This window comes from Giraffa tippelskirchi, chromosome 4 (genome assembly GCF_054371585.1).
Source record: "Giraffa tippelskirchi isolate mGirTip1 chromosome 4, T2T-mGirTip1v1.2.pri, whole genome shotgun sequence".
Taxonomy (NCBI): domain Eukaryota; kingdom Metazoa; phylum Chordata; class Mammalia; order Artiodactyla; family Giraffidae; genus Giraffa; species Giraffa tippelskirchi.
In genome coordinates this window covers 108,745,320-108,765,754 of record NC_137278.1, presented here as the reverse complement: position 1 = coordinate 108,765,754, position 20,435 = coordinate 108,745,320, and the positions used below count along the sequence as shown (strand labels likewise).

Sequence of the window (20,435 nt, the reverse complement as noted above, 5' to 3'; positions counted from 1 at the left end):
TGCAAAACATTCAAGAAATTAGAATACTGAAGCTAAGGGGTATCTTTGAAGAAGATGAAATATACAAAACTGTTATGGGTACATCTTCCCAATTTTGAATGAAATCTGATAAACACTGGAAAAATCTCAAACATTTTCCATCATAATATTGTACCATTGCAGTGGATACCAGTGACATTTTCTTCTCCTCATTCCTTTATTTCAGAAATTGCTTCTGCCCACTTCATCCATATTATGTCAGTAGGAGCTGCCTCATAATGACTCCATGCTTTTATGGCTTCAAGGCTCCATGTCTACTCAATAATTGATTAGACCGGGGGTGGGCATCTGGCCTGTGTTGGGCAATGGGCCAATGAACTGGAGACCCAAAAGAGTTAAGTCCAGCTCTCATTGCCTGGATTGTAAATGTATAAAACTCAGGAGCTGCTGTTAGCTGTGTTTTGCCGTTTGCCCCAAGGAGCAAGGGAAGCCACATTTCTGCTTGAATGTTCTCTAGTGTCTCTGAGCCCAAGTATTAAGGATGGGTGAAGCTGTTCAAGTCAATATGCACTTATCCACCTTAATTACCAAATTAATACCAGCCATTTAAAAAGAATAAAAAAGGAAACAAAAAGGAAACCCTGCCAAATATCTGCCCTAGTCTTCACACCCTGGAACCAAGGCAGTTCATTATCATTTGTACGTTTTCCCTGTGCCAGGCACTGTTCTAAGCACTTTATATGCAATGTTCTATTTCAACCTTATTACAAGGCTGTGAGAAAAGTACTTTTACTATCCTCATTTTATAGGTAAGCAAAGGGAGGCTTCCCTGGTGGCTCAGTGGTAAAGAATCCACCTGCTAATGCAGGAGTCATGTGTTCGATACCCGGGTCAGGAAGATCTCCTTGAGAAGGAAATGACAGCCCACTCCAGTATTCTTGCCTGGAAAATCCCATGGACAGAGGAGTCTGGCGGGCTACAGTCCATGGGATCACAAAGGAGCTGGACACAACTAAAACAATAACAACAAAGAGAGGCACAGAATATTGAGTGATAGAACCAGTGCTCAGTCTAGGCAGTCTGGCTCTAGAACCTGGAATCATAAACGTAAGGTTATGCTGCCTTCAATGAGAGAAACATAGCCAACTTTGTATCGTAAACAGCCTTCACTGGGGAGATAGAAAGTAAATAGTAAAATACGTGGAGTGTCAGGTGATGTTGATAAGTACTATGAAGAAATGAAAAGCAAAGGATAAGACAGAGCAGGTCAGAAAGTAGGGCTTGGGGGTGGTGGTAATTTACATAATTACAAGGATGTTTTCAATGAGAAAGAAAGGTTTCAGTGAGGAATGAAAGTCAAGGAAGGTTTCAATGAGAAATGGTATCTGAACAAAGGCCTGAAAGAAGGTAGAGAGCAAGCCTGGCAGATGCCTGAAAACAGAGCTTCCAGACAGAGAGGTCAGGAGTGCAAACACCTCTAAGTGAGAGTGTGCTTAGTATAACCAATGGCAAGCAAGGAGGCAGGAGAGATCAGGAAGAGGAAGTGAGAGGGGAGGTTCGGATTCTACTGGGAGATCAGGGTAGATTACATGTGGCCTGAAAGCCTAAGGGCCCTGACTTTAACTCTGAGAGAGATGGACAGGTCTTGCAGGATTTTGAGCAAAGGGATCACATGATCTGTGTTGAGAATAGATGTAGGGGGAAAGAACAAAAGTGAAGAGATTAGCTGGCTAGAGGCAAGAGACAGTGGAAGCTTGAAACAGTGATGGCAGTGGCAGTGTTGAGATGTGATGGGAGTCTTGACACACTTTGAGGTTTGAGCCAACAAGATTTGCTGATGGATTAATGTAAGACAAAGGTGTGAGAGTGGAGATGAAGATGACTCTAGTTTTGACTTGAGCAGTGAGAAATGCTGGACTGGATGAAGCACAAGCTGGAATTAAGATTGCTGGGAAAAATATCAATAACCTCAGATATACAGATGACACCACCCTTATGTCAGAAAGCAAAGAACTAAAGAGTCTCTTGATGAAAGTGAAAAGGGAGAGTGAAAAAGTTGGCTTAAAACTCAACATTCAGAAAACTAAGATCATGGCATCCGGTCCCATCACTTCATGGAAAATAGATGGGGAAACAATAGAAACAGTGGCTGATTTTATTTTGGGGGGCTCCAAAATCATTGCATATAGTGACTGTAGCCATGAAATTACAAGACGCTTACTCCTTGGAAAAAGGGTTATGACCAACCTAGACAGCATATTAAAACGCAGAGACATTACTTTGCCAACAAAGGTCCGTCTAGTCAGGGCTATGGTTTTTCCAGTAGTCATGTATGGATGTGAGAGTTGGACTATAAAGAAAGCTGAGCACCGAAGAATGGATGCTTTTGAACCGTGGTGCTGGAGAAGACTCTTGAGAGTCCCTTGGACTGCAAGGAGATCCAACCAGTCCATCCTAAAGGAGATCAGTCCTGAATGTTCATTGGCAGGACTGATGCTGAAGCTAAAGCTCCAATACTTTGGCCACCTGATTTCTTTAGGGAAAAGACCCCAACACTGCAAAAGATTGAAGGTGAGAGGAGAAGGTGACAACAGAGGACAAGATGGTTGGATGGCATCACTGACTCAATGGACATGAGTTTGAGTAAGCTCCAGGAGTTGGTGATGGACAAGGAAGCCTGGCGTGCTGCAGTCCACGGGGTCACAAAGAGTCAGGCACGACTGAGTGACCGAACTGAACTGAACTGAACATGCATATTCCTGAGGGGGCTTGAGCAGAGGCGAATTCAGCATTAATTTGGGGCAAAGGTCAACAGAGCTTTAGCTGATTGAAGTCAGGAGGGTCAGAAAAGTTCATCAGGTTCCTGTTAGGTTCCTGTAGACCTGGTGGTTGAATTCCTGAGAAGGGTTAAATCCTGAAGATCAGCTAAAGAAAGTGCTTCAGGCTAATCTTTACTATTGAAACCAAACTGGGAGCTTACAACTGATTTTTTATCTTTGCTATTGTTGCTTGTCATCCGATAGTTTTTTTCTTTTATTCCCTGAAGATGATTATTATTGAGATCTGTTTAAGGGCAATCATTGTGGCAGGCTTAGATCACAAAAGGTTTAGGCCAAAAATGGTTTCTCTTATGTCAAGAAATCTGTGTCTGATTCTTTTTCTTCAGGGGCTCCTACCTTATCGGCTTACACTGAGTGAATATAGATAGTGAAGAAATCTGAATACTAAGCTCTGGGATATTTCATCTAAAAAAAAATGTTCCTCAATCGTGTCTGACTTTATGACTCCATGGATCGTAGACTGCCAGGCGGCTCTGTCCATGGAATTCTCCAGGCAAGAATACTGGAGCAGGTAGCTATTCCCTTCTCCAGGGGTTCTTCCCAGTCAAACCCGGGTCTCCCGCACTGTGAACAGATTCTTTACCATTTGAACCACCAGGAAAGCCCTGTTTTGTCTGAAAAAGGGCATTAAAACTAAGAGAATTTTTTTACAAAATTGTAAGAGATTATGGGGGAAAGACTACATTATTTTTCAAAAGTATAAAGCTTTTAGGGTTGATACCTGCAAAGCTGTGGCAGTTCTCCCTGCCAGGAGGAGGCACTTTTATAGACACGGAGACAGGGACCCTTGTGGCTGTACAGACATCTGCACTGTTTCATTCTAGCTTCATCCTCCAGGATTTAAAAAAAGAAGAAGAAAGAAAATTCAATAAAATACTGAAACCGTAGTCGGGAACTTCTGTGGCTGGAAGAGTCTGGGTTGCATAAGTAAGGCCATGAGATAGAGCCTTTGTCTTTCCCATGAGTAAATATCACTCGAACTTAACACTATCGATGCAGCAAATTACAGCAAGATGAGATGAAAAGCATTCAATCTGATTGATCTTTTCCGGAATGGTTTCAATATAGGATTGATGAGTGCAAGATATATGTATATTGGTTTGGGGTGGAGTGCAGAAGATAGATTTAAATAGATAATTTGAAAGTGAGAAAAGTGAAACGAGAAAATATAGCACTTCCATCTTTCAAAAGCTTATCTAGGTGTTAAGAATCATTTTCAAAAAAAGGTAAAATCAAGACTCTCATATAGATACAAAGTGATGAGATGTCAAAGATTATTACATATTTTTCATGAGGAAATCATAAAAAAGTTACAACCAATTTGAAGTTACAACCAATTTATACGAAGTAAAAGAATATGAAGTGAATTTAACAAAAGACTACAAAATTTGCTTTATCCATAGGGATGTCAAAGCTATGGTTTTTCCAGTAGTTGTGTATGGATATGAGAATTGGATTGTAAAGAAAGCTGAGCACCGAAGAGTTGATGCTTTTAAACTGTGGTGTTGAAGAAGACTTTTGAGAGTCCCTTGGACTGCAAGGAGATCAAACCAGTCAGTCCTAAAGGAAATCAGCCCTGAATATTCATTGGAAGGACTGATGTTGAAGCTGAAACTCCAATATTTTGGCCACCTGATGCGAAGAACTGACTCCTTGGAAAAGACCCTGATGCTGGGAAAGATTGAAGGCAGGAGAAGGGGATGACAGAGGACAAGATGGTTGGATGGCATCACCGACTCAATGGACATGAGTTTGTGTAAACTCCAGGAGTTGGTGATGGACAGGGAAGCCTGGCGTACTGAAGTCCATGGGGTCACAAAGAGTCAGATACGACTGAGAGACTGAACTGAACTGATAGGGATGGGAGGGTTGGGGAGGTTGGGTAGTTGGGAAGAATATGGTTTTCGGCCCACCAGAGAGAAGTTATTAGTATAACTATAGACAAGGCTTAGTCACACGGACCTTGATTATTTCCTTTGAATATGTTCCTGTAAGTGGAATTACTGAAATCAAAGATACGAACTTTTCAAGAACTCTGTAAAGCCAAGCAGCTCCCAAGAACATTGTTTCCATTTATATTAATACTTCCATCAGAATATATAAAATGCCTATTTCCCTGCACCCTAGAAAGTATCAAGTATTAGCAAGTCAATGATATTTATGGAAGACACTAACTAAAGTCAGCACAAAGCATCAGAATAGTAAGCTCCCAAAACAAAGCTGTTTTGACTAATTTGCTTCCATTATGAGAGAAGACAACAGTGAAGCTTCTCAGTGTAAATACAAATGGGCTATCCCAGCACAGTGTACTTCTACTGCTAAGTCGCTTCAGTCATGTCCGACTCTGTGCGACCCCATAGACGGCAGCCCACCAGGCTCCGCCGTCCCTGGGATTCTCCAGGCAAGAATACTGGAGTGGGTTGCCATTTCCTTCTCCAGTGCATGAAAGGGAAAAGTGAAAGTGAAGTCGCTCAGTCGTATCCGACTCTTAGCGACCCCATGGATCTGCAGCCTACCAGGCTCCTCCATCCATGGGATTTTCCAGGCAAGAGTACTGGAGTGCGGTGCCATTGCCTTCTCCGCCAGCACAGTGTGGCATGATGCAATTTAGCTTCAGACCAAAAATTTTTATCTTATCTTTATAAAAGTCTTAGTTTTTAGAAAACTTAGATACAGAAGAAAATAAAATATCAGTGTAAACCATATTTAAAAGACAATATGTTGCATCAGAGACTTGAACAAAAAATTTTTAGTATGTACAACCTCCAGAAGGAAACATAGATGTTCAGGAAACAAATTGTGCAAATTAATTCCATGCACAATCACAGAGTAATCATTTCATGTTATTAGACTTTAATGTAGGGGGGTGGTGTTGTTCAGTCACTAAATTGCGTCCGACTCTTTGTGACCACATAAACTACAGCATGCCAAGCTTTCCTGTCCTTTGCTGTCTCCAAGAGTTTGCTCTAACTCATGTCCATTGAGTTGGTGATGCTATCCAACTATCTCATCCTCTGTTGCCCCCTTCTCCTTTTGCCGTCAATCTTTCCCGGCATCAAGGTCTTTCTCAGTGAGTCAGCTCTTCGCATCAGGTGCCCAAAGTACTGGAGCTTCAGCTTCAGCATCAGTCCTTCCAGTGAATATTCAGGGCTGATTTCCTTTAGGATTGACTGGTTTGATCTCCTTGCTGTCCAAGATGGGGAAGAGATAGATTCTTACTTTCCTGTGGTGGTTTCGTTGTAGTTTGGTTATGTTTTATTGCTTGTGCCAGGTTCTTTATATATATTATCTCCAATGGTCACTAACTTTGGCAAGGAAGATTTTGGTTTTTTGTTTTGATTTTATGGATAAGGAATCAGATTGAGCAGTAAAAGGTAAGTTCAGTATTTGAGCCCAGATTTGTCTGATGACAGAGCTGGAATCATTCCACCAGGCTAGAGCGACTCCCAGAGAGATACAGTAAGGTTTCAAATTGTATCTGAAATTGTGTTTCAAATGGGGATCCATTGAAAAAGTACATATGAAGCACCTGCTATGTGCTGAGACTTGTCGGACTGAGGATAGAGAATTAACAAAACAGAGTTTATTTTGCAATGACGCACTTTAACCAAATATATATTGAAATGATAGATATTAAGTATAATGAAGAAAGATAAACGAAAATAAAGGAATCAAAGTGACAGGGGGTACTGTTTTAGGTAGGTAGTCAGAGAAGACCTCGCAGAAGAAGTAGTATTGGAGCAGGGACACAGATAAAAGTGAATGAGCTGTGCCCCAGGTCTAGGGGAATAAGAACAGCAGACACAAAAGCTGTAAGTAGGGGCAAGCTCAGTGAGTTCGAGGAAGAGCGAACAAGTGTGCACAAGTGTGAACAAGCGGTGCACAAGTGTGTGTGGCCTCAGAAGAGTCAGCGAAGGTCGCTCCAGCTCAGGTCATCCTGGGCTTGAGGGCCTTGTTAAGGACTTTGTGAAGTTTTATAAGGATCTTGTTAAGGTTGATATGAAGTGTGACTAGAAGTGTATCAGGCTCCCAGGTGGCGCGGTGGTGAAGAACCTGCCTGCCAATGCAGGAGACGTAAGAGGCACGGGGGAGGGGGCACGGCAACCCACTCCAGTATTCCTGCCTGCAGAATCCCAAGGACAGGGGAGCCTGGCGGGCTACAGTTCACAGGGTGGCAAAGAGTCAGTCACGACTGAGCGTATACACACACAGAGAAATGTTCCAGTCACAGGAAACAGACTCTCATTATTTAATTCGAAAGAGACTGGGGGACTTCCTTGGTGGTACAGTGAGTAGGAATCCCTCTGCCAATGCAGGGGACATGGGTTCCGTCCCTGGGCTGGGAAGATTTCACGTGCCACTGAGCACCTAAGCCCGCCTGTGTTGCTGCAACAGCTGAGCCCTCATGCCTAGAGCCTGCGCCCTGCGACAGTAGAAGCCACTGCGGTGGGGAGCCCGTGCAGAACAAGTGAGAGCAGCCCTCGCTTGCCACAACTAGAGAAAGCCCATGCCCAGCAACGACAGCCGAGTGCATCCAAAAATAAACAAATTTTTAAACATATACTCTAGGGGGCAAATAGAAGACACATTGTTAAACGTTATAGCAGTAGCTTAGGTAAGGGATATATACACAGTCTTAGACTGGAGTGGTGAACACAAGAAAGTAAGAAACCGTGAAATTATATATTTTGTAAGTAGAGCTTATAGGATTTGCTCATGGATATAAGGTATAATAAAAGTAAGGAATCTAGGATGCCTTCAGGATTTTGACCTAAACACCTGGATCTATAGCAGTGATGTAGACCAAGAACATTGGGAAACACTCCCGTTTAACTCAAGCAATAAAGAAAATCTCATAATTGTTATAGCAGTACGTGGCTCACAGCTAATATTCAGTGGGTAGTAGCTATTTTTTTTAAACTAAAATAACATATTTGCCTAACTCCTTGAGGTTGAGGTCACTGAGGATGAAATTGGATATTTATGAATGGTAGTCTCCAGGTAGAGACAGCAAGACATCCAAAATCTTGTATCCTATACCAGCTACTTACCAAAGTCGCAGTAACCACCACTAGGTTGCAAGTAAAAGTGTTTGTCGATCAATTGCATCTGACTCTTTGCAACCCCATGGACTACAGCCTGCCAGGCTCCTCTGTCCATGGAATTCTCTAGGCAGCAACACTGGAACAGCTTGCCATTCCCTTCTCCGGGGATCTCCCTGACGCAGGGATTGAGCCCCAAATCATTCCATATTCATTTCTGGAGCTGTGAATCTAAGCGCCAGTGGAACTTGATGCTTCACCTGAATCGAGACCGTTCCTTTTGCCAGGATCAGAGGAAGGCCTAGAGAGCTTGGGAGCTGTCTCTTGGACTAGCAGGAGAGGATGGACTCACACACACCCAGTGTTTGGCCCTAACACATGGAGTTCCATGAGCGATAATTCACAGAGACTCTAGTGTGGAATCTAAGAAGAGAAGAATCCAAAAGGAGAAATACAAAAAGAAAAGGGGGAAAACACACAAGTACAAAAACATTTTCCCCCACAGGATCTTAATAAGAGCCAACGTTAAGTGTTAAACACCGCTGAGAGATTTTCATACACCACCTCTTAATCTTCACAGCAGTCTCTGAGGACAGGGTTATGTCTGGTGAACCATCTTGATCCTAGAAGAGATCAACTTTCTGGTGTCTGAATGCACCTGTCCCCAATGGAATGTTTATTCTGCCTAGGACAGCGCCCCGTTGAGTTGTGGATGCATGCGTGCACTCAGTCACGTCTCATTCTTTGCGACCCCATGGACTGTAGCCCACCAGGCTCCTCTGTCCATGGGATTTCCTAGGCAAGAATACTGGGGTGGATTGCCATTTCCTACCATTTCCTGCCAGAGGATCTTCCTGACCCAGGGATCGAAACTGTGTCTCCTGTGTCTCCTGCTTTGGCAGGCGGATTCCTTACCAACTATGCCACTTGGGAAGCCCACAAGGTAGGGGTTATTATCCTCATTTAATAGATAAGGAATTGAGGTGTAAAGGCTCATGGTATTACATATCCTATTCAATTACACTCTTACCAGAGACCTATATCAATATTGGGGATGGATTGTATTGAAGGGCAACATAAAGGCAGGATATGGCAGTGGTTTTTGTGGGGGAGGCATTAGGTTAACCTAGTTTTAAGTGTGCCAACATCACTAAGAAATAATTTACAGACCCCTATTATATTGGCTAAGGTAACACTAGCTGCCATAACAAACCTCAAAATGTACAATAGCTCAAACACAATGGACATTTATTTCTCACATATGGAAGTCCAGAATAAGTGTTCCTGATGACAGATGGCTCTCCTCTAATTGCTAGCCCATCCTGTGGCTCCTTCATCTTCAACTCAAGGCTGCCGTGTTCACCTCCATCAAACCAGAAGAAGAGAAAAGAATGTGAGAAGGTCTTATGGACCAGTCCTGGAGGTATACCTCACCTCAACTCAGATACCAGCTAGAACTCAGTCACCCAGCTACATCTAAGTGCAAAAGAGACTGAGAAATGTTGTCTAGCTAAATCCCCAGCCAGTCTGCCTGTCACAATTGGTCTTATCGAAGACATGATTTCTCTCAATTTATTCTCAGAAGGAAACCAGAAGTTTAGTTTGAGGATGACTGTGCTTTATTTCTCATGTAAAAGTTACATCTAGGTCAAATAGACTACGTGACTTTCCCTTCACATTCAATTTGCTTACAGAGAACAGCTATGTTTATTTCTTCAAGCTTTTAAAATAAATTGTTCTTCTTTGATGATGTTGTCCATGTCTTTTCCCATTGCTTTCTTTTTTTAGTACTTTAATAGTGCATTACATCTTACAGAAAGTTGTAAAGCTTTCATGTCGTAAAGACGCCTTTAAACTTTAATTGATAAAACATTTAGAATTTTGTTGCAAGTGTTAATCACTCAGTCATGCCTGACTCTTTGCGACCCCATGGCTGTAGCCCGCCAGGCTCCTCTGTTCATGGAGTTCTCTAGTCAAGAATACTGGAGTGGGTAGCCGTTCCCTTCTCCAGAGGATCTTCCCAACTCAAGGATCAAACCCCGGTCTCTTGCATCGCAGGCGGATTCTTTACCGTCTGAGCCACCAGGGAAGCCCATAAATCTTGTTAAGTTTATCTAACTTATTGATCCCTAAAATTTTGTGCCCTAATGTGGGCAAATATACAATAATGCCATTTTCAGTATGACAAGTTACATATTAATGAAGAATATTCAGTTCAGTCGCTCAGCTGTGTCCGACTGTTTGCAACCCCATGGACTGCAGAACGCCAGGCTTCCCTATTCATCACCAACTTCCAGAGCTTGCTTAAACTCATGTCCATCAAGTCAGTGATGCCATCCAACCATCTCATCCTCTGTCATCCCCTTCTCCTGCCTTCAATCTTTCCCAGCATCAGGGTCTTCTCTGAGTCAGTTCTTCGCATCAGGTGGCCAAAGTATTGGAGTTTCAGCTTCATCATCAGTCCTTCCAATGAGTATTCAGGGTTGATTATCTTTAGGATTGACTGGTTTGATCTCCTTGCAGTCCAAAGGACTCTCAAGAGTCTTTTCCAACACTACAGTTCAAAATGAAGAATATTAGGTGCTAAGTCCTAATGATGATATCCTTATAAAATCTCATTAGATTTTGCTTCAGTTTTCAACAATGTCCCTTTATCTTCTCTAAGTTCCAAACATTTCCCTGTTGTAACACATGTTGTAACTTTGATTTTCACAAAGGATTCTGCCTCACATTCCAATGCCTGAGTTATTCCCAGCACCGCCAAGCAATTCTCAAACATCAGCCTGGTGTCCTATAATTCAGCTCAGTTCTGACACTGTATACCTGGAGATGGCATCATTCACAGGTTAAGAGCTCAGTCCTACAAGACTGCCCCTCCCCACACTAATATGTTTCTCTACAGTGTTTTCATGTGATGTGAGCACAACTGAAAAGATACTAATTTACTCTTTTATTTTTTATTTTAGCTACCAATGTTTCTGAAAACATCAAACTACATGAAAATATTTTCTCTTAGCACTGCCAAAGCATCCATTCATCCAACAACAATGAAAATTCATAATCTCATAGGTAGCAAGTCATAAACAAACCGTTACAGTGCTTTGATCGAAAACAAAATAGACTGCCACTTATTTCTCCAGCAAAAGTGAGTTTTTTCAGGATCAACAAACAATTGAAATTTGGGCATCTGCAGTCATGGTGAACCATATGCAAATCCCCTATAGCACAGAGAGGAGGACTCCTTTGTAAACAGGAAAAGGAAGTTGGGTGGACTACAGGAAACAGTGCATTGGAGGAATTTACACTTTGAAGTGTAGTGGCTTTTCCTTAACTGAGTTGTGACCATTTCTCATTGGCTGATCTCTTGCCAGGCAAGAAGAGGAAGTCTTTCTTCTCCTGTCGGGCTCTGCTGTCATTATAGGGGATGGGAGCTCCCTCTTCTGCTCTCTGAAATCTACTGTAATTGAGATTTCTGTTTGTTAATTTTTACATTGCCAAGAGCTAAAGTATACTCATGAATAAAGTGTGAAAGTAGGATTAGAGACACTGATCAACTCATCTTAAAAAAGTCAAAGACAGCTGGATAAAGGAATTGACAATTGAGGTTTTAGGTTGTAGAGATGGGGAAAGATTTCCAGCCAAAGAAAGCAACATAAGAAAAGGCAAAGGTTTATGCTTTAGGGCAACAGGCATTAGGAAAAACAAAATCTTCAGCGTTTCAACCAATCACCACTGAGTGGTATGTTGCTGGGTAAAATCAAAATTCAATTAGAAAAGCATTAGGCTTATTTTTCCTAACCTAAAAATCTCCTAAAAGATCTTGAATCCAAATGGGCAATCTCTCATTCCACTAGGTCTTCATATTTCCATATTTATTGCATACCTACATAATTAATTGGGTATGGGTTCTCTGGTGATGCAAGATATTTGACCAGCAGCTGAAGGACTGACTACATCTAGAGCATTTCTTCTCTCTTCTTTTCAGCATGATTTCTTTGGTGTCACATAAAATATGAACCAGAATCAAAGGTTTCCCCACACTCAATACATTAATAATGTTTTACTCATATGATTTCCATAATTAAGACCTGATTTTTGACTGAAAGATCTTTCCTCATTATACAAATGTGGTTACTGCCTTGTATGAACTCTTTGATATTTAATTTAAACCAATAAATAATGAATATAAAAAGGGGCTTTTTTGGCAGTCCAGTGGTTAAGACTCCATGTTCCTAATGCAGGGGGCATGGGTTCTAAGCCTGGTAGGGGAACTAAGACTCTGCATGCCACATGGTGTGGCCAAAAAAATTTAAAAAAAAGAGTGAATATAAAATGAGACATGTTTGAGGATTAGGTTTGCAGGGGGATACATATTGTGACTCAGTATGTTTCTTAGTTTCTTCAATGTTTTGTCTGTGGCGATCTGGTCCTGGAAGTATTCACTCTTACACAGGAGTCTGCAGAATCAGGACGATACTAAAATGAAGCCTAATACTGAAACTTGGAGAAACTTGGGTGTCTCTTCTCTCAGCTGCTGCAGTCCCTCCAGGGCATAGAGCTTGATGACAAGAGCACAGATTCGGTGTCGGCCTCCATTTGCAAGGGCTTCCCTGGTGGCTCAGCTGGTAAAGAATCCGCCTGCAATGCAGGAGACCTGGGTTTGATCCCTGGGTTGGGAAGATCCCCTGGAGTAGGGAAAGGCTACCCAGTCCAGTACTCTGGCCTAGAGAATTCCGTGGACTGTATAGTCCATGGGTCTCAAAGAGTCAGATGTGACTGGCAACTTTCACTTTCACTTTCACTTGCAACCTGCCAGGCCTGATGCCCTCGAGCAGAACACAACCTATACATTTATCCACTGGGTACTTGCAAGCATGTGGGAAAGAAGGCCTTTTAGCGTCTTCTGCCTCCACTTACTATAGTCAATCAAATCATTACCGAACATGCTCAAGATGAAGGACTTGGCAAAACTCAACCTCTCCCCCACAAAAAAAAGGTGGACATTGTTGATGCAAATACAGATATAAACTATCATCTGGAGACATTCTAAAATCAGTGCTTTCAGTCTGCAGTTATTATTGTTTCTGTAACACTCTGGTCTTCCATGCTAATCCTGCTTTCCAATTCTAGGTGTAAGATTTTAAAAACTAAACAAACAAATTTTAAAAACAAACAAATGAGAAGGACACCTGGGAGTTGACTGAAGATAATGAAGACCTCAAAAATATGTTTGGCACATTAAATGGTTGAGTAAAAGATGAAAATGGATGTTGGATAGTTAATATCATCTTTTCGGACTATGTTGTACTGACCCAAGACACAAAACTCAAACGTCTACCTGCCTGCAATGAGTCACCATCTACAAGCCAGTTTATTTGTGACACTCTGATGCTGGGAAGAATTGAAGGCAAAAGGAGAAGGGGCAGCAGAGGATGAGATGGTTAGATTGGATCAACATCTCAATGGACATGAAATTGAGCAAGTGGGAGATAGTGGAGGACTCAGGAGACTGGCATCCTACAGTCCATGAGGTCACAAAGAGTCAGACGTGACTTACCAACCCAACAACAACAAGAGCAACAACAATCATGACCTTTTAAACAACGAGGCAAATACATGAAGTAACTTGGTGTGGTGAAAAAAAAAACCCTGGGCTAGGAATCAATTAATTTAGTTCTAGTTTCAGTTTGGCTACCAATGGATAAATATTTAGTCTTTCATGGGCCTCAATCTCTTTGAGCTTAAAGTGGATGATTAATGCAAGGCTTTTCAGCCATAAAATGATACTCACAGTCAGATAAAACTTTATTATTGAAGGATTGGCCCTCTGTCTTTATTGCTTATACAAAAGTTTGTCTCAGAAAGTACAGTGACAGTAGAAGATATGAATATTGTAGCTTTGAATATTTCCATAATTACAGAAATGAGAGATTTATTTGCTATCTCAGGATTAGCCATTTTCTCCACAAGTGTCTGTTCTCCACAAGAAAACAGTTGTCAAATATAAAAGGGACAAGTTACATGTCTCTTCTTAAGAATGACAAAAAAAAACCCACTGCAATCTCTCAAAAGGAAATGCAACCAATCTACTTCCTTGTAAATAGAAATAAGGAACAAAGAGTAATGAGATATTCTTACCTTTACCAGAGATACAATGAAATATGAAACAACTCAGAAAAGTTACGTCTCCGAGTCAGGGAAGTTTTATGGTAAGCTCATTAGAATTTTCCACCTCATGCTCCTTAGGAGATTGGCAATAAGTATTTCCTAATGGATTTCTTTCTCCATTTGCATATTTATGGCTATTTCTGTTCATAATGAATACATATATGCATTTTTTTCTTATTAAAAATGTTCCCTGTACTTTAGCAGGCTTCTCTAACCAGACTTCAGGCAGAACTTGGATGCAGAAATGGATCAGCTCCAATGTCCTCACTGCCCCTTTTTACATAGAAAAGAGACTCCCTGATCCTTGCTTTTTCTCCCCTCAATCAAAAACTGATTTCATAGAAACACAGAATTAGGATGGTGTTTGCCAGGGCTGCAGGGAGTAGGAAATGAGGTGACAGTTCAAAACAAATTTTGTTATGAAAAGAATGTACTGCATGATGACTATAGTCATTTAATATGGTTCTGTATACTTGAAAGTTACTGAGAGTAGATTTTAATCATTTCACCACAAACACACACACACACATGCGCGCACACACACTTAATTATTTTAACTACATGAGGTGACAGATGTGTTACTTATCTTCATCTTGGTAACTGCTCCACAATATATATGTACATCAAAACATTACATTGTAAACTTTACATATACACTATTGTATTTGTCATTTATTTCTTAGCAAAGTTGAAAAGCTGTAAAGAAAAGAATACAATTGTAGTTATTTGTCATTTTCGAACTAGAGTTAATAGGCTACATTCCCTGAGAGTATCTGTGTCTTCTTACCTGTTGCTTTAATATTCATTGCAGAAATAAAAGCTGTGTCTCTTTGATGATGACATCTTCCAATGTCTCGAATTTCAGGCATCAGAAAAATCAGGATTCTGAGACTTTGAAAATTTTTGTTCTGACCTTTGTTGGGGTGTGAGGAGTGCAGTTGTCCCAACATGATGTCACACTGCAGGTAAAGCCCAGCACCGGCTTAGCCCCTCCTGAGCTTAACATTTGTGTGCAAAAGCTGAGCTGCCCGACATCTGGCAGAATTTACCTGATTTTCCTCTTTCACATTTGGTGAGGACACTTTGACAGCGAGTACGTCTTTAGGATTTTAGAATCTGGGAACTAAAATTCATCAAAACCAGTGGGCATAGGTAGGATCGGAGGTTCCAGGGGAGGGGACATATGTAAACACAGAGCTGATTCCCTTTGTTGTACAGCAGAAATGAACACAGCATTGTAAAGCAGTTATTCTCAAAAAAAGAAAAACAAGACTAGTGGTCAACTTTTTTCTTCTGTTCCATACTATTTATTCATAGATACAAATCACCTTATCAACAACATTTCTCAAGGAAGTGGAAATGAGCATCCTCTCAGCACACAGATGGCAGGGGGCAATGGGCAAGTTGGAGCTAATGTAGGCTTGTGGACAACCTTATACAACTGGGGGATCTTCTTTAAGCAAAAGAATACACAATTATGAATAAAATGTTAGCAAATACCTACTTATAATGAGAAAGGATACCACAATATATTATAAATTTTTAAAAGCTGAAAAATACTACAAATATTATACAAAAAATATAATATTCTTACTAGTTTTAATCATCTGCTTGATGTACCTGTTGTTCTATCCTACCTTTTTTGACTGCACACTATTTAATCATCTCTTCATATAATATTTCATACTTTTTCAATTGGAGAGAATTGAAAAGTAATTTGATCTTTCTCCATAGTTGAGCAGTTTATTTTTATTATAGTTTTAAAAGTTTCTTTCCATTTTATAATTCTTTATTAGTGATATTTATACATTAATTTGTAAATTATATGTATAAATTTTTAGGACTGCTGTCAAATTTGAGAAAACCTCAATCAAGTTTCTTTCATGTATGAGCTATAATCTTCTCAAGGCATTTGCATTTTGTTGAACAATGGCTAATTTTAAATACTCTTAAGCTGATGACACCATTAACCAGTTTGTGATCAATATTCTCATTGTAGTTGTGCAAGTGAGTTTTGTATTTTTTTTCATAGATATCAACATCTCATTTTGTGTCTGTCTGGGTCCAATCAGGAGAGAAGTCACACAGTAATTCGACAGGAAAGTTTAGTAAAAGACATAAAGAGAATAAATAAATATATGCTATTTCTAAATGCCTTGGATCCATTCCACACCACATTTGGGCCCCTGTTCTTTGACTAGCCAGGGGTTGAAAATTCCTCAGAATTCAGAAACAGGTAAGTATTACAAATGAGAGCAGCAGTTCTATCAAAAAAGGAGGGCTTATGAAGGAAAAAACATTGCCTGTTGAAAGGAACACTATTGCCACGCAGAAATAGCCACTCAGCCTAATTATATCTTTTGATTTTTCAAGAAAAGATAAAAATCTGGTTTTTACGTGAAATCTCCCAAATATCCAAGATTGGCAATTAGTTAAAAAAAAAAATTAAGACTCTATGGGTCAAACATTTGCTTTCTGGAGTAAATCTGATATCTGACAGGCCACTCAACGAAAAGTGGTCATTCTCTGCTCTTCCAGCTCCACCTCGCAGTCACATCATCTTGTTTCATTATCATAATGGCATTTATTACCACCTGACTTTTATTATCACACATATGCACACACACTCCGTGCAAAGAAAGTTCCCTAATGAAGAACCCTGTGTAAACTTTTCACTGCTATATGCTAGCACCAAGAACGGTGCTGGCATATTAATACAGTACACTCAATGTTGAATGAATTGACTGAATGAATAAATGATTTGGGATTTAATGCTTTTGAACTTGTCATCTTTGTTTCTTTTTAACATGTGTGTAAGAGCATTCTCTCTGGTCCTACAAACATTGTCAGCACTTTCCCCCAAGTGAACCTCCTTTCTGTTCTGGTCCCCAGCAAACAGGGGAGAGAAGCAAACATACTTATCTTCATCTCTACCCGAAAAAGCCTAAGAGTTTATTGTTGTTGGCTGTGTGAGGTCTTCACTGCTGCATGGTCTTTTCTGGGCTTCTCCTGTTGCAGAGCCCAGACTCGGGTGTGTGGACTCCAGGAGCTACGCGTGTGGGCTCAGTAGTTGTGGTTCCTGGGCTCTAGAGTGCAGGCTCAATAGCTGTGACATGCGGGCTTAGTTGCTCCGTGGCATGTGGACCTTCCTGGACCAGGGATCGAACCAGTGTCCCCTGCATTGGCGGGAGGATTCTTTACAACTGAGCTACCAGGGAATCCTTGCCATAGGTTTTTAATATAAAACATTATACATCAAGGTTTTACATTTCAATTAAATAAAATTTCATTTTAAAATTTAATTATATTTTCATCAAGATTGTTATTGTACTGATCAGAACTTAAGATTCTTTAGCCAAGAATACAAAGGGTGTGTGCTAAGTTGCTTCAGTCATGTGCAACTCTTTGTGACCCCGTTGACTGTAGCCCACCAGGATTGTCTGTCCTTGTGATTTCCCAGGCAAGAATACTGGAGTGAGTTGCCATTTCCTTCTCCAGGGGATCTTCCTGACCCAGGGATTGAAGCTGTGTCTCTCAAGTCTCCTGCATTGGCAGGCGGGTTCTTTACCACTAGTGCCATCTGAGAAGTCCCAATATAAAGGACTGACAGAAACTACAATAAGCATAAAAATCCAAAATTGCTATAGCTCCATGAAAGTGGTTTTTTGTCTTGTTTGACTTGGCAAGTTAATGTTTGGGCTTCTCATTGTGGGGGATGAGTTTTAAGAAGCCGAGGTTTAGTGGATCATCTTGACATGTCTCCTAATGTGTTCTTTTATATACACATCAGTTATAGAGTCTTTTTAGAATGGAGCCAGGTAGCATGAAAAGTTCATTTGTCTTCTTTTGTCTTCATTTGTCTTCAACAGAAAGACAAAAAAACTCTTTGTCATGTTAATTTACTTTTGTTATGTTGAATTGGTCTCTTTGAACCTGAAGCCTAACCCACAATATGCTTTGTGTGAACAGAACAGAGGGATGACAGCTCTCATAGGAAGGGACAGTTCAAGGGTTGAGCAATTGTGGCCACTTCTCCAGCACTGAGCAGAAGAGAGAACATTATTCTGGACACACCAGCTCTGCCTAATATGGATCAACAATCAGACATTAGAAATATGTGGGAATCCCCTGGTGGTCCAGCTGTGCAGACTTCCCCTTGCAATGCAGGGTGTCCAGGTTCCATCCCTGGTCAGGAAGCTAAACCCCATGTGCCTCCTGGCTAAAAAACCAGAACATAAACAACAGAAGCAATATTGTAACAAATTCAATAAAGACTTTAAAAAAAAAAAATGTGCAACTCACTCCCTTTGTTCTGATTCCCTGCTTAGTGAATGATCCTCTCTGGCTTCCCACATCGATTTGCTGCCCTAAAGCATACCTGGTTCTCAGCACAAGCTGTCCATCAGAATTACCTTGGGAGCTTTTAAAAAATAATGATACTGGAGCCTCTCCTGAGGCCCACTGAACCAGAATCTCTGAGGGTGGGGCTCAGCTTAGGTTTTTCTAAAAAGCACCCTTGGTGATTCCAAAATGCAGCCAAGGTAGAAAACCACTGGCATGCAGGACACAATGTGCTGATCAGATTTCCCTGTTCCAAATCTTCTAATGGAATAAAATCCTAAATCCTCACCATGGACTAGAATGCTGTGTGTGATCTGAAGCCTCTCTACTTCTCTAGACCATCACCTACCACATTCTCCCTGCTCCCTGTATCCAGCCATACTGAATGGATTAGTTATCTATTGCATGCATGCATGTGCACATATTTAGTTGCTCAGTTGAGTCTGACTCTTTGCAACCCCACGGACTATAGCCTGCCAGGCTCCTCTGTTCATGGAATTCTCCAGGCAAGAATACTGAAGTGGGTAGCCATTCCTTTTTCCAGGGGATCTTCCCAACCCAGGGATTGAACCTGGGTTTCCTGCATTGCTGGCAGATTCTTTACAGTCTGAGCGACCAGGGAAGCCCCAAAACTTAAACGCTAAAAACAGCAAATTTTCTTTTTTTGTGGCTGTTCTGCACAGCCTGCAGAATCCTTGGTTCCCCAGCCAAGGATTGAACCTGGGACCCAGCATTGAAAGCACCAAGTCCTAACCACTGGACCACCAGGGGATTCCCAACAAACATTTATTATCTGACAGTTTCTGTAGGCCAGGAACCCAAATACAGCTTAGGCTGTGCCTCTGGTTCAAGGTCTTTCACACGGCTGCAGTCAAGATGTTGGCCATGACGGGATCTTCGTCTGAAGGCTCAACTCATACGCTTCCCTGGTGGCTCAGCAGTAAAGAATTCGTCTGCAATACAGGCGATGCCAGTTCGATCCCTGGGTCAGGAAGATTCCCCTGGAGAAGGAAATGAAGGCTCAACTCAGGGACAGTTTGCTCCAGGCTCACTCGTGTGGACCTCTGTCCTTTACAGGCTGTGGGACTGAAAGTCTCAGCTCCTCCTTGCTGGCTATAGGTCAGGGGCTGGCCTCAGTTCCTTGTCACAAGGACCACTCCATAGGACAGTTTGTGGTAGCTTTCTTCATTGGTGTGAGGGTGCTGGGGATCCGCAAGACCACCCCCCACATTCAGGGATAAGCTCAAAACACTCACGAGACTCACCATCTACAGGCATACCTTGGAGACGCTGTGGACTTGGTTCACCACAGTTAAGTGAATATCACAATCAAGCGAGTCACACTAATCTTTTGGTTTCCCAGTGCATATAAAAGTTATGTTTACACTACACTGTAATCTGGGGTTCCCTGGTGGCTCAGAGGGTAAAGAATCCACCTGCAACGTGGGAGATCCCAGTTCGATTCTTGTGTTGGGATGATCCCCTGGAGAAGGGAAAGGCTACCCACTCCAGTATTCTGGCCTGGAGAATTCCATGGACTGTACAGTCAGAAACAATCGAGTGACTTTCAGTTTCACTCTCAACAGTAACCTCACTATCGCCTTTAGAGCTCTTGTGTGAAAAGGTGCATTGTCATTAAGCGATAATATTTTGAAAGGAATCTTTTTTTCTGAGCAGTAGGTCTCAAGAGTGGACTAAAATATCCAGTAAATCATGTTGTAAATGGATGTGCCACCATCCAGCCTTGCTGTTGGATTTACAGAGCACAAGCACAGTGGTGTTAGCACCATTGTTTGGGGCCCTAGGATGTGGGGAATGGTAAATGAGCACTGGCTTCAATTTGAAGCCACCGGCTGCATTAGCCTCAGTCTGTCCTTTGATGCTGTGGTGTTAGCCATTGACTTCTATCTATGAAAGTCCTAGATGGCATATCTTCTGACATAAGACTGTATGGCAAAACCAATACAATATTGTAAAGTAAAAAATAGATAACTAAATAAATTTAAATTAAAAAAAAAGACTGTTTTGTCCACATTTAAAATATGTTGTTTAGTGTAACCACCTT

The 20,435-nt window shown here is 41.3% G+C and overlaps 1 long non-coding RNA gene across 2 annotated transcripts in view; it reads left to right on the top strand.

The window, feature by feature from the left end:
- LOC145503734 (uncharacterized) overlaps window positions 1–20,435 on the top strand; it is a 52,774-nt gene that overhangs the window by 15,906 nt on the left and 16,433 nt on the right. The window contains exons 2-5 of one of the 2 annotated variants that reach the window (XR_014051713.1): window positions 12,992–13,490; window positions 14,009–14,070; window positions 14,841–14,994; window positions 16,062–16,265. This is a non-coding gene — a long non-coding RNA (uncharacterized LOC145503734). The remainder of the gene's footprint in view (window positions 1–12,991; window positions 13,491–14,008; window positions 14,071–14,840; window positions 14,995–16,061; window positions 16,266–20,435) is intronic. The other variant, XR_014051712.1, reaches the window with a different exon arrangement.